Genomic DNA, 16,466 nt, shown 5'->3' with positions numbered 1-16,466 from the left:
CGAGAGAGAGAAAAGGGGTGTCTCACTCGCTTTTTGCTTTGCCCCCCACCCATCATCACCCTCTGCCTCTTTCTCCAAAGGGAGTGTGACCTTGAATCCCCAAAAGGCTGGCCACCACTGCCTTAAACATGACTATCTGCAAGATTGAAAATATGAATATTCTTCCTCCTCAAAGTAAAGATCTGTTGGTAAACTTGGATTGCCTGTGTCATCTAACAAAACAGGCTCTCTTCCTGTCGCTGGGCAGGCATCTGACTCACTGCCACAAGAGCAAGTTTACCTCCTGAGGAAGAGGAGGAACCATTTTAGGCACAGTGACTCATCTTTCAAGCACTTCGCTGCTGGAAGTGCCTTCCTCTTCCTCCTTTGGCATGAGATTGAGAAGTGTCCTATTTTTCCTCCTCTTGCATGACCTCTTTGTCACGCCTGTTGACAACCAGAGTCCCTCAGCCTTGGGCTGCTGCCTTCTTGAAACAGCAATGCAATCCAACCACTAGATGTCACCCTCCTTAGTCCCTTTGCAAACAGCCTGTGCAGGCAGCATTACTGAAAAGTATGCCGGCATTTTGAGCCCTGCCTCCATAGTCTGCGTGGTAGAAAAGGGTTTTATTTTATTTTTCTTCCTTTATGTTGTCCTTGGTTATTTCTCCTCAGCCCGTTTGCTATCAATCTCTTCTAATTTTTATTTTTTATTTTTTTGCATTTGTTAGTGGGAGATTAAGCTGAGGGGCTAGAGAGTGGGTTCTTGCTGTTGGTTTTCTCTCTTTTCCAAGGCTGTCATTGCCCACAACCAGGATGGTGGTTTGCCATGCCACAAAGAATTCTGAACATGCCTCCAGTCCCTTTGCAACACATACAGCCAGAAGGGAGAGGACTATTCTGGAGCTCATGGATGCACATGGGATTACAAAGGTCTTATCTGATACTCAAAGGGTCCTGGAGCCTTGATGAAATTAGCCTTGAAAGATGGCCAGACTTACTTGCAGTGCAGGTGGCAATTTTTGTGGAGGTGGGGTGGAGTTCCAGTGCTGCAATATGATTGCAGTGAAAGGGCAATTTGCAGCGGTGTCAAAGCTGTGATAAGAGAAAATCTTTTTTTCAAGTCTTGTTGTTGGTCAGAGGACAGGACAATGAGTGCATGTTTGTGTGGCTGTGCTGCAAGCATGTGTGTGTTTGTGGTGTGTGTGCCCACAACATTTCCCCTCCCATTTGCAAACATGTGGCATCCCTGGATTGAAGCAATACCCATGTATGTTTATAAAAGCTAGCATGTGGCATATTCAGGACAAGCAAACTGATTGCGGCATCAGCTTTCGCAGACAACCCATGTGCCATCATAAAGGCGTCACAAAGCTCCTTTGGTGAAAGAGATGAGCTCGGCTCTCCACCTGGAAACTCTGCATGAAGAGGCCTTTCTAGAAGTGAAAAAAGGCAAGAAGTTGCATAACTTCCTGCTATGCGCAGATCCCCCTGGCAGCCAGCACCATGACACACCATCGCCAAGAATAAAATGAGGGAAGGAAAGTACATTTATTGGCCTTGCAACAGAGTGCTGGCCAATCCTGGAAGCAGCTGGTTGGCATGACAACATGCACATCCAATCCAAAGAGGAGTGAGTCAGGGGAAAAAACACAAAAAGAGAACAAAAGAGTGGCATCCGCCCCCCTCCCAGCTCTGCTCTGGGAAAATTCCACTGAGCTCTGGAGGAAGAAAGTGGTGGAGGGGGGAGGCCGTGTCATTCTCCCTGCCCTTCCAAAGGGAGCTTTGTGCTGACTGCAATAAGGAAGAAGCAGGATGGGGCCAAGAGAAGCTCCAAATAAGGTTGCATAACTTGATGCAACTGCTCTGTTGAAGGCAGGCAGCCATTCAGCTTGGGCCTTGTAAAACCAACACCCCCATTCTGGTTCAGAGAACAGAAACAACAACAACACTCTTGTCAGGTTTTGGTTTTCAGTTAGAGCAGCCTGAAACAATGCTCCCCGCCCTCCACAAAAAAATGTCGCTACAGGCATTTGCAGTTGCCACCATTTTGGAAACATAGAAACAAATAAAGTTGCCTTGTCCTGAGTCAGACGATTGGTCCATCTAAAGCAGTACTGTCTACCCTGACTGGCAAAGGCTCTCCAGGTTTCAGGCAGGAATTTCATAAATCCATGAAATAAATCAATAAAAGGTTACTTAACTAAGTTTAGGTTTATTAACATTTTTTAATTTTTATTTTTTTTTATTAGTCTCATTTCCAAATATTTGATTCAGGAAAATATTGTTCCTTTTTAATACAGTATAATTGTTCCTTTTTAATATACTTGCTCCAATTGATAGCATAGGTAACTGTGTAAAGTTTACTCAGTTACAGAAGTATCCATAGCAAAGGGCAATTGTTGCTAGGTTAGAAATCCCGGGTCTTAGGAAGAGTTGCAGCACGAAATCCAGGTCCCTCCAGCTCTGCATTCAAAAGACTCAAGCTAAAGTTCCCACATGTTACTTTTGAGATGTGTTATTGTTATAGCTCAATTGGGGTATGAAACTGGCATAAGGCACAACTTGAATCAGGAAGGACAACAGTGGGCCAGGGGGCTGGAGAGGGTCCCTTCGTGAAGACAAGTTGAGGCACATCCAAGTGTTTCAATATTTTCTGTCCTTACCAGAAGCAAAGGCTGGGCCCAAGTTCACGAGTCTTTGGGTCATGTTGAGAGTACCCCCTCACACACACTCATTTTATTTTTATTCAAAATTACAAACCACTACTCTCCTGAGTTATTAAGGAACTTCGCTGAGTATGCAGAAACCATTGTCCATTTTTGTGTTGGCCTCTTTTGTTTCCAAACTGACAGGCACTGAATCATGTGTTTGTTATCAGAAGGCACAACTGTAGTTTCCTTCCTTATAAAATAATAGAAGTTGTTAAAAACAAACAAACCAGAACACACCATATTAGTTGTTTTGGTTTTTAAACCTAGCAGAGAACTTCCAGCCTAAAGATTTAAAAAAAACTACTAAGGTGGCAGATGACACAGCCCTTTTGTTTCATTTGCTGCTGCAATGCAGTGAAAATGATCCAACAAGCCTACAGTAAAAACGGAAAACCCTTCCATGAAGGCAAGTAAAAAAAGTATTGAGTATTTTATACAAAAAGCCTCAGAGTTAGGCCTCAGAGCCCACTTTGCAGGCAGAGGGCTCCAGGCTCAATCCCTGGCCCTTTCCAGTTAAAAGGATCAGCTCTGCCTAAAACCCTGGAGAACTGATACCAGTCAAGAGGAGCACTGAGCTAGATGGACTATACCTTGACCTGGTGGAAGGCAGCTCTCATATGTTTTATTTGACCCTTCTTACTCGAGAGGCAGTATAGGGCAATGGTTAGTGTGTTGAAACAGGAGAGGCCCAGATTCAAATCTCCACTCAGTTTTATGAAACACTGCAGCAAAATTCACCTCAGCCTTCCAATGCTACTTTCCAGGACAGTTGGGGTGTGTGTGTGTCTAGATTCCCTTTGAATCAACAACAGTGCCTTATATTGCTAGTTCTGCCCTCTTCCTTATGTGTTTGGGTGTTGATCTTAAAACTTGTTTTGGTGACTGCATATTGCATGTACCTGGATATTAATGTGGTTACTACCTTTTGTCTAAGGAGTTCAGTATGCCAGCTAGGTATCCCCATCATCTGTTTTTTACTTAAAACTACCTCTCATGGTTGTTGTAGATCGAAAGGTGACTGGTCACCTACAGAGTTTCATAGCTGAGTGCAGATTTTGAACCCAGCCTAGCCCAACGCTCTAACCTCTATTTCACATTGCCTCTGTTCTTCTCATTGAGGTAGTCAATGTGTATATTGCACAGGATGGGTGATGGAATATTTTCCCGTTGATGTAGGATTTTGTAGGACCAAAGGGAGATGTCAGGTTCAAAACTACCCTGAGGTAGTTTAGGCAGAGAAAGGATAAAGCTGAGGAAGTGGGATATAAACGAATAAGAAATGCACCCCACTAACTAGTGTTCCTGACTGAATGATAATCCCTTTCTTTCCTTAACAAACAAATCCCCCAATCTCAGTGTCACTTTTGCAAGTTTGGAAAACCAAAAAAGGGAGAAGACGGGAGGGGGAGGGGGAAGAAGGGCGCCTCAGCCTCGCACACGCGCAGTGAGTCACTGCGGCACACAGTAGACGTCACGTAGACCGCCTGAAACCGGTTTGAACCAGATCGAGCCGGCCTGCGAAACTCCCCCTCCCATCGACAGTAAGAGCGGAGGTTGCTGCGACACAGCCGGACGGTGTTTTTCCACCGCCTCGTTGCCTCACGTTTGGTATCACTCCGCGCTGCGTGTGTCCCGGCCCCACCCCCACTCCTCTGAATTCGCCTCAGCGAAGCTGAATGTCAACACGGCGGCCATTTTGAGGGCGTGATAACGTTGCTCGTCGTTATTTTTCGTTTGTTTTCTTGCTCCTCGTCGACACTGATACTGAATCCTCATTACAGCAATATGGAGCCGAAACAACCATGTCGACTCTTCCCTGGTTTGATGCCCTCAGCCCACCTTTTAACCCTCCTCTTAGTGAACTGAGGTTTAAAATCATTCTATAAATCTGTAACGGCAGCTGAGAGATAAAACCTGTTGGTGTGGCCACACGCTTTAAGCACGTTTATTAGGAGCAAAGCAAGGTGTATGTGGTTCTTCCCTTTTTATGTCTTTGTTTTGACTTTTATAATCTCACCTCCAAGCCTATTTTATCCTCACAACAACCCTGTGAGGTAGGTGAGGCTGAGAGTGACTGGCGCTAAGGATCACACATAGAGCTTCATGGCCAAAGCATGTATATGAACCATGGTCTCCCAGGACTTGGCTGATGACACTCTATAACCACACCACACCACGCTGACTATTAAATTTACATTAAAAAGAGAAAAATGCTTCTCCCCCTCTCCATTTTCCTCACAGCAACCCTGTGAGGTAGATTAAAACTTGACATTATGGACTTCCTCATGGCCAAATGCAGATTTGAACCAGGTCTCCCTGACACTCTAACCACTGCACAACAAAGCCTCTCCATTTTATGCACATTTATGTTCAGATCGGCCCTTAGCCCAATCCAACAGGCTCTTCCATTGTCCTTATTTGCCATGGGCCTCTGCCCCATAGAAGGCAGTTGCACTTACTGCTGAGTAAACACACTTAGGATTCATGAGGCGTCAAATGCCAAGAGGAGGAGACTTTTAAAGTCTGCCCTCCATATGTTGTGCATACAATGGAAAATTCTCTGGTGGTGGAGGCCTGTATATGTGGGCATCCTGCCTTTCCTGTTGTTCCTGTATCTCTAATACTCATTTATTATATATATATTAAAAATCTCATTACAACTTTGTGTTAGGCACTTTAGTGATGCAGCGCTTGTGATCACCAGGTCTCTCAGGGAGACCTGGGTTCAAATCACCACTCCACAAAACCGACACTGCCTCTTGGCCCAGCTCCACAGGGTTGTTTTGGGTCTCGAAACATGGATGTGGCCATGCAGCCTGGCTTGTGCTCTTGAAACAAAGGCTAGATAGACAAAACCCAGCAAAGCTAGGTTGTGAAAACTAATTCAAAAAGGTTAATATAGTCTTGCAAACTTGTTGCAGAGATGAAGTCAGTTTGACATTTTGTAGCTAGGTTAGGGATGAATGCAGAAAGGCAATGGGACTGCTTCTCACTCCAGTATACAATTACGGTACGTACATGGGAACAGACCAACTTGGGCAACCCTAGTTTCTTAATTTACAGAATCACTTGGGTTGAGCTGGCACTGACAGGAAGGCCACCTTAACAAAAGGATGAAGAAAGGAGCAGTAAGAAGTGTAATTAATTATTTCTGGAAAGTATTAATTTTGCAAGGAAATGCTAATTTAACACCACAGCTTTGCAGAGAACACACATTTAAAAGGAGCACATTATATCCATTCTGTTTAATGGTGCCAGGAACTATGTTTTGTGCTTATTATGACTGTTGGCCAGCGGAAGGAGCAGCCAACACAAGTGAGTGAGACTGTCCCTGGCTATAAATACAGGTCTCCGCCCCTCTCTTGTCAGAGGTGTAGGGAGCGCCAGGCAGATAGGGCTTATTCTGGTGATTGGGAGAAGAGAAAATGGGTTTAAAAAGGAAAATAATAACATAGATGAGTTGCTTTTTAAACTATAACTAATATTTTTCATAGTAAAATGAGAATTTTATGCTACTAAAATATTAACTATAGTTTATATTTTTTATTAAAAAGATTGGAGTTAATAAGGCATCTGATCCTAAAAATCATTAGGACAGGCAATAATTTAATTAGAAAGAGAATGGAAAGCAAAGAGAAGACTGAAGAAGAACTAAACCTTTAAAAAACAGGGGAAATGGTTACTTGTTGGCAGATTATGGGCTTTTAAAAGTCCCAAAAGAAAAGGCAGGTAAACAAAACTTAACTGAAAACTAAGAAAAATATAAAGATGAAGATTTTAAAGAAAACCAAGAAAAAGAAAATATTTGAAGATAGAAATAAAAGAAGATAGAGGGGGGAGCTATATTTACATTTCAAACTAATTGAGGACTAGTTTTGAATGTAAAAGTAGATGGCTCTGAAGTCTGCTTCAAGCAGAGTGCAAAATGAAGAGAAGATGGCAGGCTTTTGTTTTAAAAGGCAACTAGAGAGGCCTTTCCATCTGAAGAAAGGGTTAGGCTTTTGTTGCTGAAGGTAGAAAAACCAAGACTGGGAAGACTTGGAAGAGAGGAAGGAGCCATAGAAGATAGAAGGGTAGAAGGCAACTTAGAAGAGGATCCAGGAAGAGAGAAAAGGGAGGGAAGGAAAAGGAGCAAAATCTGTAAGAACTGTGTCTGAAAAGGATAGCAAAGAGGAAGGAGGAGATGAAAAGGACAGAGATTTGTAATTGTTTGCAGCCATTTTGTGGCGGCTTCTCCTCAAGGACTTTGTGAAAGATGTTCTTTTTCAAAGGGATGCAGTGGGAAGGATTTCCTTAAAATATAAGGTGTCGAAGGACTAAAATAAGTATCTGATACACCAGCCTTAAAATGGGTTGGCATCTGGCACCTAATTCTGAAGTTAGGAAGAGTCATTCCAGCAGCCAGTGCAAATTGGTGAAGCTAGAAAAGATACCGAAAGCATTGAGAAAAAAAGCAAGAAAACTCCTGAGGGAAGAGCCTTACTTAGCTTTAGATCAAGAATGAAGGAGCAAATATGCGGTGAAGACGGTGAACTTCTCGGTAGTTGGTAACCTAACGGGAAGGCTCTGTAATCTTAGTTTTCCTTGTCAAGGGCTGTTTTGTGGGGTGCGGGGAGCAGGGGTGTTGGTGTTGTAGGTTTCTCTCTTTGCAGGCATAATTGCGCCCGTTGTCTGTTGCCGAGAAGCTATTGCTGAGAAGCTAACAGGCAGTCTGCACGTGCTTCGTTTCCGTCCCACCGGTTCCTGAGGTTAGCGTTTTTTCCATCCAGCCCTGAGAATGGTTAGCTAGCATCTGCAACCCTCCCCAGAATGAGCGAGTCGAGAACCTGGTGGACAGACAGAACACTGCAGGTAGCAGCAGCAAAAGCACCCACAGAAAAAGGGGTGAGAGAAACCTGCCTGTTGGACTCCTGTTGCGGGCCTCCCGTCGAGGGAGGAGGGTAGGCACCCAAATCTTGTTTAGTTTTTGTCCCTTCAGGTGTGTTTGTGAATGTAGATCTAGAGGATTCCCAATGTTCCAGTCTTGATAATTAACTTAAAGCAAAAAAAGGAAGGAAGCCTGTTGAGAATGATTCCAGTGTGGGGGAAAAACAGGAGCCTTTTTGAGGAACATCCTGCTGATGGCAGCGCTTAGAAAAAGAGGTGGCCACCTCTTGGCACCTGGGAAGGAGCAGCAGCCACTTTTGCTTAGAGCAATGTCCAGTCGAGGATCCTGCCGGGGTCAAATTGCATGTTTTCTCTTTGGAAAGTGCTAAGTATACAACCTTCTTGACAATCAATCATGCTAGCCTTGATGGGGGGAGTGGGGAATGCACTGGGGAGAGGGATAAACACCCGCTTCATTCTAGCCTCTTTGCAGGTACTGTAGCGTCCCCAGGTGGCTTGGTTTAGAACTGTAGTCCTGCAATATTGTGGCAAGGTCACCACCCCAGAGGCTGGAGCTCTCTTTGCCTAGGAAGAAAGGACAGTGCTTAAAGTTGGCGTTTGTGCTGGAGCCCTGGTCGTTCAGCCACTCCTTTCGGAAGAGCTGGGAACTTGAAAGCTAAGTTTTCCTTAGGGGGCTAAAAAGCAGAGAATTCTCCAGCGTCAGTGTGTAATGTGGAAGGGGCTGTCTGGTTGGACGGGGGCGGGGCGGGTTTTAGGGAGGGCATGGGGGATGATAACTTGTTCTCGGATTCTTTTCCCAGGATAATCGTAACGTTAGGCCTGGAAAAATAAATATTATTAAGCTTCTAGACTGGCAAGTACTTCTTGAAATATTCAGAAAAGACTTTCCTTCCAAGTAACGGCCAATACTCATGGAAAGGTCTCTGTGAATCCCTTGGGTCCAAAATGAACAGAGCTGCTTCTCTTGCATTCCCTCTAAAGGGCTGGAGAAGAAAACAACTTGCAGATATTGAGGGTCTTTGCGGGGGAGACCTGCTTAGCTAAGAGTTGGCAGGGGTGGGGTTGAACTCTTCATGCCTTTAGTGGTTTGTGGTTTTCTTTTGGCATTTTTTGCAGGTGCTTAATATGTCTTAATGCCACTGTAGAGGCTTCAGGGAGAAAGGAGGAGCTTAATGATCCTGGTGTGGGATTCCTTCTGATGGTAGCTTGTATAATTTTTCCAAGTAAGATTCTGCTTTTGATTGCTTTGTCTTGTGTATGAGTTCCAAGTCTAGGAATTATTTGCATTGATGAACATTCTTGCGTAATGAATTCTGTAACATACTGAAAACAATTCAACGTTAACAATGACAAGACTTAAACAGCTCATGTAAGCAGATTAATGATTAAGTCATACCATTAAAACGGAAAAAAGATTGTCTAATGCTCATAGTTCGATATGTGTCTTTGTCTTCTACGGGCAGTGGGGGGGCTTGGTAGGGAAACATTTCTTGTCTAGCCCTTTTTCAGATCCGTCTTCAGAATACTAGCCTCAAGGAGCCTGAGAAATACAATGCCTCATAAGCAGAGGGAGCAGCTTCTTGGTGGAGGATAAGTAAAGGCAGAACCATCCTATGCTATTACTCCTTTGATTGATGGAAAAAGTCCCAGATGTTAAACAAGTGAAAGTCCAGTGCCAACCAAGGGGGGAAAACCCACAAGGTCATAAGCAATGAAGCAGGCAGATTTGAAGTGTGTGGATTGAGTGTGAAATGCCATGATGATATTCTGTGAAATTCCCAAAATCAATGCAATGAGGAGGAGGAGGAGTTGGCATTAAGCAGTGAGAGAGATCCCATTTCTTCAGTGTGGGAGCAAAATTGAAAAAGAATCTTCAGGGGAGCGGCAAATAAGCTTTCTACCAAAGTGTGATGCCCATTATTTGATACGCAATATTGCTAAATCTTAATGGAATTGGAAGAGAGAATAATGCGATGTTGAAATATTCCTAAATCTAAATGGAAACGAAGAGAGAATAATGCAAAACCACGCTAGTGTTGGATCAAACGTGTGTTGGAGAGGAGAGGAGGCGCCTTGTGCTGTTGTCCTTCTTTACCTCAGACAGGTGCTCAGCACTCCTAAGGAGAGGAAATGTGCTTCGTTCCATCGGGGAGCTGTATAAGCGAGCAGGCATCTGTTACAGATAAGTTTTACCTATTCTGCCAGAATTGCATGTCAGAAAGGTGGGTGGCTTCATCTTTCCAAGTTGTGGTAGGTGCCGGAGTCATTTGGATCAGCCCTACTGGCTGCTTGCTAACCACGCTTCTTGCTGGGTTGCCTATGGCCCCCAGTTGCCCTCAAAGGGGGAGCTACAGCTCTACTAATCTGATGATCATGCTTTCTGTTATTTCCTGGGTGTCTGGGCCTCGCCTTGCCCACTTGATAGGAGCAGACCACTATAGGTGGCGCATCCCTGCCCTTTAGAGGGTGTATTCAATGCCAGTCCAATCACAGAAGCATGCAGCAGAGAGCAAAGTAATGGTAGCATTCAAAGCACTTGTGCAAGACCTCCTAGAGGTGGCACATTAATACACTTGCAATAAAATGACCAAAATACTCCAAGAATAGGAAGTTGTTGTCTTTGTTCTTAAATAAACCATGCTGCTGTTGATGTTGCTGTTGTTTGTGAATCGCTCTCGGGTTGTTTGGTGGGGGTAGGGGGGCATTCTTGTTGTTCTTTCAGACTCTTTCTCCGTGAACACCCCCGTCTTTATTGGACAAGCACAGAAATTGAACGGAAGACTGGTTCTCTAAATCAGGCAGGAAATCTTTGCAGCCTATTTTTCCTCCTTTCCCCATTCCACTGAGGCAGATGGTAGATCCAGGCACTTGGCATACAGAGGTCTTGTAACTAAGGAATATGATCTGACCAAGGGAGGAGTTCTAAAATGCTTAAAAGTAGACCAGTGGGGGAAAACACTTAGCGGTTTGGGGTAAGTAAATGCCTAAGTTCACATCTTGCAGCTGAAGAAGCTGTGTTCTTCCCAGAACTTGAGCCTTGGCAATTTTACCAGGCAAAAATCCAGACACAGGAGGAGGACAGAATTAGTACAAGTGTGTACGTCTGTGTACTTAAAACCAAAGATTAACACTTGTTGGTCTTGCCTAGCATTGCCTATGTAGAAACTTGCATGCCCCTTTGATATGCTTGCCATCCATCTCCTGTAGTGCTAGCGCTGTCATCTCTTTCCAGTTAACAACATGCAGGGCTGGGCTGAGGGGGGTGATATGGGGGCAACTGTTTCAGTGTCTTGTTTCAGAGGCTTCATCTCATAATGCCTAGACCCTAACGCACCATTTGTGAAGCTGCTCAGGATGATGACTCTCTCCTGTTGCCACATTCTCTGTGCGCATGTGAAGGCCTTTGCAGTGAGTTGACTGACGCTCGTACACTTAACAGCTGTTCTGACTTGATCACCTTGGGGGTGGCGGGAGGGGCTCACATTGTCCCAGCTCTTCTTTTTTGCAGACTTCACAGAGAGAAGCGTGTCTGAAGCAGATCTGTTCAGTTGGCAAGTAATAAATGATGGCAGTGTGCTTGATCTGCTTGCGTAGAGAATATGAATCTGCCTCCTTTCCCTTGTGTGGAGTAGTGATTGTTGAAGGAGAAATAAATCGCTGAGTGACAAAATGCCTGTGGTTTGAAAGGAGCTCTTGAATCCAATGTCCAGTAAAAATCCTGCCGTGTAAACGCTCGTTGTATGACTGAGAGACACGTGCATTTTGACTGTGCTGCTTTAGGTAACCTGCTGTTTTGTTCTTCTTTGGCTGCTGGGGAGGGGGCAAGGGTACTGAAGCCTTTAAGTCTCTTACAGATGCATCTTCACATCTCACAGACACCAGAAATAAAACCCTTCCAACCCAACAAACCATCAAGAAGCGAACATCACATTCCACCAGTTAGTGGTCGTATTTTCTGTGCAATGCTTTTGTGTGGGTCTCTCCTTTTTCAGTTTCCTCACAGTTTTGAGCAACAGCACACAACACCCCAATAAAGCCAGCTCTCCTCGAGGAGCCACAGAAGTCATGGCAGTAAGAAACAGTTGTGGTCAAAGCACTTTTGTATGGGGTGAGTGGGAGGGGGCTGGTGACAAACCAGTGTCTCTAGATTGCTTTTCACAGACCAGTAGAAGGAACTGCCAGACACAAGAATTCACACTTCAATGGACAAAAGAACAGGTGAACCACATTTTCTCTCTTTTCACAGCAGGAATCATGAAGCCAGAATGTTAAGAGATTGGGAAGTTTTTAATGCATCTTCCCGTTCTGCCTCTAGGTTCAGCTTCATGCTGAAACCCCAATCACAATGGGAGTAAATAATGTATGTAAATTCCATCCTTAACGGATGCTTGAGGCAATGGTGGGTTGAGACCCGATAAGCTTTAACAGCCGAAAGGGATCCCCACTGAAAGAGGAGCTTCATGCTCCGAAGCCTCTCCAGACACCTTGTAATGCATAGTTGGAGTGGAGGCAGAACTAATGGCAAAGAATTGAAGAACCTCCTGAGAAGACTGGCTTGCCCAGTGTCATTGGCAGGATGGGGCCCTTTGTGATAACTCTGCAATGGGCTGGCAGAATTGCCACCAGACTATAAGGTGTCTGTGGCCATGGTGGTGCTAACACGGAATCATGGCCATCTTTGAGTTTTTTAAGTCAGTGACTTGACAAGTGCTTTAAGAGGTTTTTTTTTTGGGGGGGGGATTATGCCGCAACCCGCTTTTCTGCTAAGAATCTTCCAGGAGCAGCTATTGCGCACATAACTCAGCCAACACAAAGCATTGACTCCATACTAAAGCTTGGATCCTCTCCAGTACTTCTGTTCTCAAGGTAATCCCTTAAAATACCAATTTCAAAACCAGAGCTAGCAATCGGCTTGTTTGGCCAGTAACTTCTCACTCCAAAGCTAACATCGCAGTTGAAGGAAGGTAACTACTGAAACCCTTGACGTTATCCGAGAGCAAAATACTGATGATATGACAGGCACAGACTCTGAACAAGTAAACATCTAAATGCTGTAGATAAAAGCAGTAACCAGCGGTTGTATGTGTTGTGATCGTGGGACATAATGGGTGGGTACCATGTGCTTGGCTAGGCAGCAGATTTCCAGTTGTGATCCAGAGAGTGGCATTGGGGAGGGTGTTGCAACTCTTGTGCTAAGACTCTTTCAGGTCGCAATAAGGGAGTAGTCAGAAGCGGAAGCTTTATGAAGCAGATTCCTTCAAATCTCCAAACCTCTCTTAAGGTTTTTCTTTTCCTGAGAGAACAATCTTGTGTTTTCTCAGGTTTTGCTTTTCACCTTGCTGCATTACAAAAAAAAAAAAAAAGCAAAAGACACTGGTGGTCGGCACTCCTGGTTTCCAGGATGGGGTTCAAGTCCCTGCGGTGTCCTTGCTTGCTTCCAATGCAACTCTTATATGTTTCATCTCTTTCTTTTCCTTCACTGCCTTAATTGCATTCCATCCTTTAAAGCCTAAATGTTGTATGATTTTACTGAGGTTTGGTCAGTGATAACTAGGATTTGAAACCTAACAACTGATGCAGCTTGGCTTTTGCTGTGAAGCTGCTTCCCTAATTCCCTAATGTCTTGGTAGGCTGTATCATGTGGACCGTTCCCAACCTAACTTTCCATCCACTGGTAAGATGAAGACTGATTCTGTTTAAGAAGATTCTACATGCATCTGGTCTATTTGAATTCCAGATGCTACTGGGAGCATCTGGTAGGGGGGTGGCAAAGTTTCCTTAAATGGGAAATTTATGCAGAGATTGGTATGCAGTTCTAACCTGTGCTTTTCTTTAAGAAAAAGTGTCGGTACTCGCCATGAAGTTGTTATATGCCACTGTTTTAAACAGTACTTCTCTAGAAAAAGGAGGTGCCAGTACAGTATACCCTTGAGTACCCCCAGAAAAAAACACTGGTTCTAACAGTGCCTGAATAATAGTTTACCAGTCCCCCACAATATTCTTGCAGAGAAACTGGTAACGTGGGCTAGAAAATGTTACTGTTAGGTGGTTTTGTAGCTGGGTTGACTGAGCATACCCAAAGTGTGCTCACCAAATGGTTCCTTGTTATCCTAGAAGAAAATGACAAGTAGGGTGCTGCAGGGTTCTTTTGTGGGCTGATGTTCAACATCTTTATAAATGACTTGGATGAAGCAATATAGGGGATGCCTATCAAATTTGAAGATGACACCAAAGTAGGGGTAGCTAATATCTCAGAAGATAAGAGAAAATTGAATCCTGATTCATAACAGATTGAGCAACAGGACCAAAACTTAACATAAACAATTTCAACTGAAATAATTTCAGTAATTACAAAATTTTAGGGTTCTATAATTAGGCTGGAATACAGTATGGGATACAACTGGCTTGACAGGGAGTACACATGAAAAGGATCTGTGTCTTAACCACGTGCTTAACATGAGTCAACAGTGTGATGTAGCAACAAAAAGCTAATGCAGTTCTTGACTGCATCAACAAACATAGTGTCTAGATCAAGGGATTCTATTCTACCTTAGACCCTACCTGGAGTCTTGTGTCCAGTTCTGGATACCACAGTTTAAGATCAATATTGGCAAGCTGGAACATGTGCAGAGAAGGGTGACCAAGATGATCTTGAAACCAAACCTTATGGGAGTTGGGGATGTTTAGCTTGCAGAGAGGATAAGGTGGCATAAGGTTATTGAGGAATAGCCATGAACATAGGCTTCCAGAGTAACTGCTAACTCATTTATCCTAACAGGCCAGCATGGGTGTTCCAGCTGCAAATGACAAATAAGATGAGTGGCCTTACAGCAGACAAAATGAATGCTAGAGTTGGAAGCGACCCTGAGGATCATCTAGTCCAACTCGCACCCCCCATGCAGGAATATGCAGCTGTCCCATACAGGGATCAAACTTTCAACCTTACCATTATTAGTACTATGCTCTAACCAACTGTGCTATGCAGACCTGTTAATGTCTTTGCATTGTTTGGTGTGGGAGGAAAATTTAGTGTCTTTGGTTGCTTTGGTTACAGTGGGCCAGATGAAAATTGGGGGTTGGTGTCCAAGTATCTGCTTCAGGCTGTCCTTTAGTTTTCACCACACATTTGAAATGTGCCTTGTGTATACATGCCTGTGACATAATGTGTTACCGCTTTGAAATAAAATTGGAATAAATTCTTAAAATCGTCTTGTCATTTTTGTGATGAAATGCATCACCTAGTGTTATACAACACATTTTCCTTTTAGTTAATTGATTCATGTGTTCTGTTCAGTCCTATGTTCTGTTTGGGACTCTGAATAGTTCCAGCTCCATATCCCCATGATTTAGAAGAGCCTTGGCCAGCACGGTTCCCTCTAGAAATTGTACTGTTTAGATTTCATGTTTTGGAGTGGGATAGAGCATTCACACGTTACCAACAAAAATGCTAATTGTTCTTCCCACATCACCATCCCAAACCTCCCTACCTTCCTTTGCTGGGAAGAGTCCAACAGCCAGACCAAAAAGTCTTGAGATCAAACCCATAATCAACTCTTAATAAGTACAGAAAATGGGAAGGAGGCCAAGTAGCATAAACCCTTTTAGGCCATGGGTTCCTGAACTCTAGCTCATTCAGGTGCTCTGTGGCATGTTTGAAGTTGTGAGATTGAAGATGCGGGGGAGGGAGGGGAGAGCACATCCATCGCAGTAAATGCATTAATTTTAAAATAGCTTTTATTTCATTTTGTTGTAGTAAGAGTTTGGCTTCTATGGCATTTGAACAGTAATGCAATAAAATAAGATTTAGAAGAAATAAAAAGAGACAATGGAAATAGTTTAAAACCATGCAGATCTGGCACACCACAACTGCAACAGGCAAGCAAATATTTACATGGTTGGCCAAGACCCCCAGCAATTTTCAAACAGTCTGTGAGGGAAAAGATTGGGAAGCACTGATTTAGGCCCACCAGATGTGAGATGTGAGGAGGGTGGGGCAACTGTTGGCCCCTACCCACACCTTTTATAGGCTGTTTGCCAACCATGCCCTATCTATTGCTTGTGAGTAGTCCTAAACCAAGTTAAATCTATCCCATAAATCTTTTATATTTTAAATGTGTTTATTAATGCTTAGGTTAACATAACCATATAACCACCAAAGAACATCACAACATTTTAGTCATAACCTACAAAAATAGAATTTATAATGTCCTAAATGTGTGTATTGGCCCAGTTCAATAAATGTCTCTTTCTGAGGTGGGAAACATTTAGGGCATCTGAAAAATATTCAGGCAGTGCAAGCACATTCTGTGGGTTTTTGTGTGTGGTTTTTATAGTAATACATTTTTTTCTTTTGATTTTTTCTTTAATTTGTTAACTGCCATTCATCTGAAGATCACTGGGTGGTTCACAACATAAAAATATAACATGAAAACACAAAATGCATACTAAAACAAAAATGGAAGCAAAACAAACCAATAACCCTGTTCTCAAAGCCATATTTAGAAGGCCATAGAATGTTGATCAGCCCAAGGCCTGGTGGATGAGAAACATTTTCACCGGGTGCCTAACTTTTTGGTTTTTTGAAAAATAAGTCATTCGGACCCCATGAAGCAAGTGAGTAATAAAACTAAACCAATTAACTGGCATCAATTGCTTCCAACATTCTGGGATCCTGCTTGGGTTATTAGATACCAGCTGTCTGCATGCATGCTTAGCATCTGAGTAAGGAGTCAGTATCTGCAGTCCTGTTGGCAACCAGCCAACCCATCCACTGACCATATTTGGGCCAGTCCCCACAGCTACAACACTCAGTAGAACAGCGCAGGCAAGTCAGCAGCATCCCAGAGAGCACATGCGAATAAGCAAGATTATGCTGGGAATGCTTGC

The 16,466-nt window shown here is 43.6% G+C and overlaps 1 long non-coding RNA gene across 1 annotated transcript; it reads left to right on the top strand.

Annotated features, from left to right (window-relative positions):
• Positions 1–2,240: 2,240 nt before the first annotated feature.
• On the top strand, positions 2,241–14,785 carry LOC308575600. The gene is made up of 2 exons (XR_014002877.1): positions 2,241–4,560; positions 5,757–14,785. It is a non-coding gene; the product is annotated as an uncharacterized lncRNA (long non-coding RNA).
• The last annotated feature ends 1,681 nt before the right edge of the window (positions 14,786–16,466 follow it).

This window comes from Podarcis bocagei (genome assembly GCF_964188305.1).
Source record: "Podarcis bocagei genome assembly, chromosome: 16".
Lineage (NCBI taxonomy): Eukaryota > Metazoa > Chordata > Lepidosauria > Squamata > Lacertidae > Podarcis > Podarcis bocagei.
Note: the sequence above shows the minus strand (reverse complement) of the source record. Positions and strands in the feature narration are given on the sequence as shown.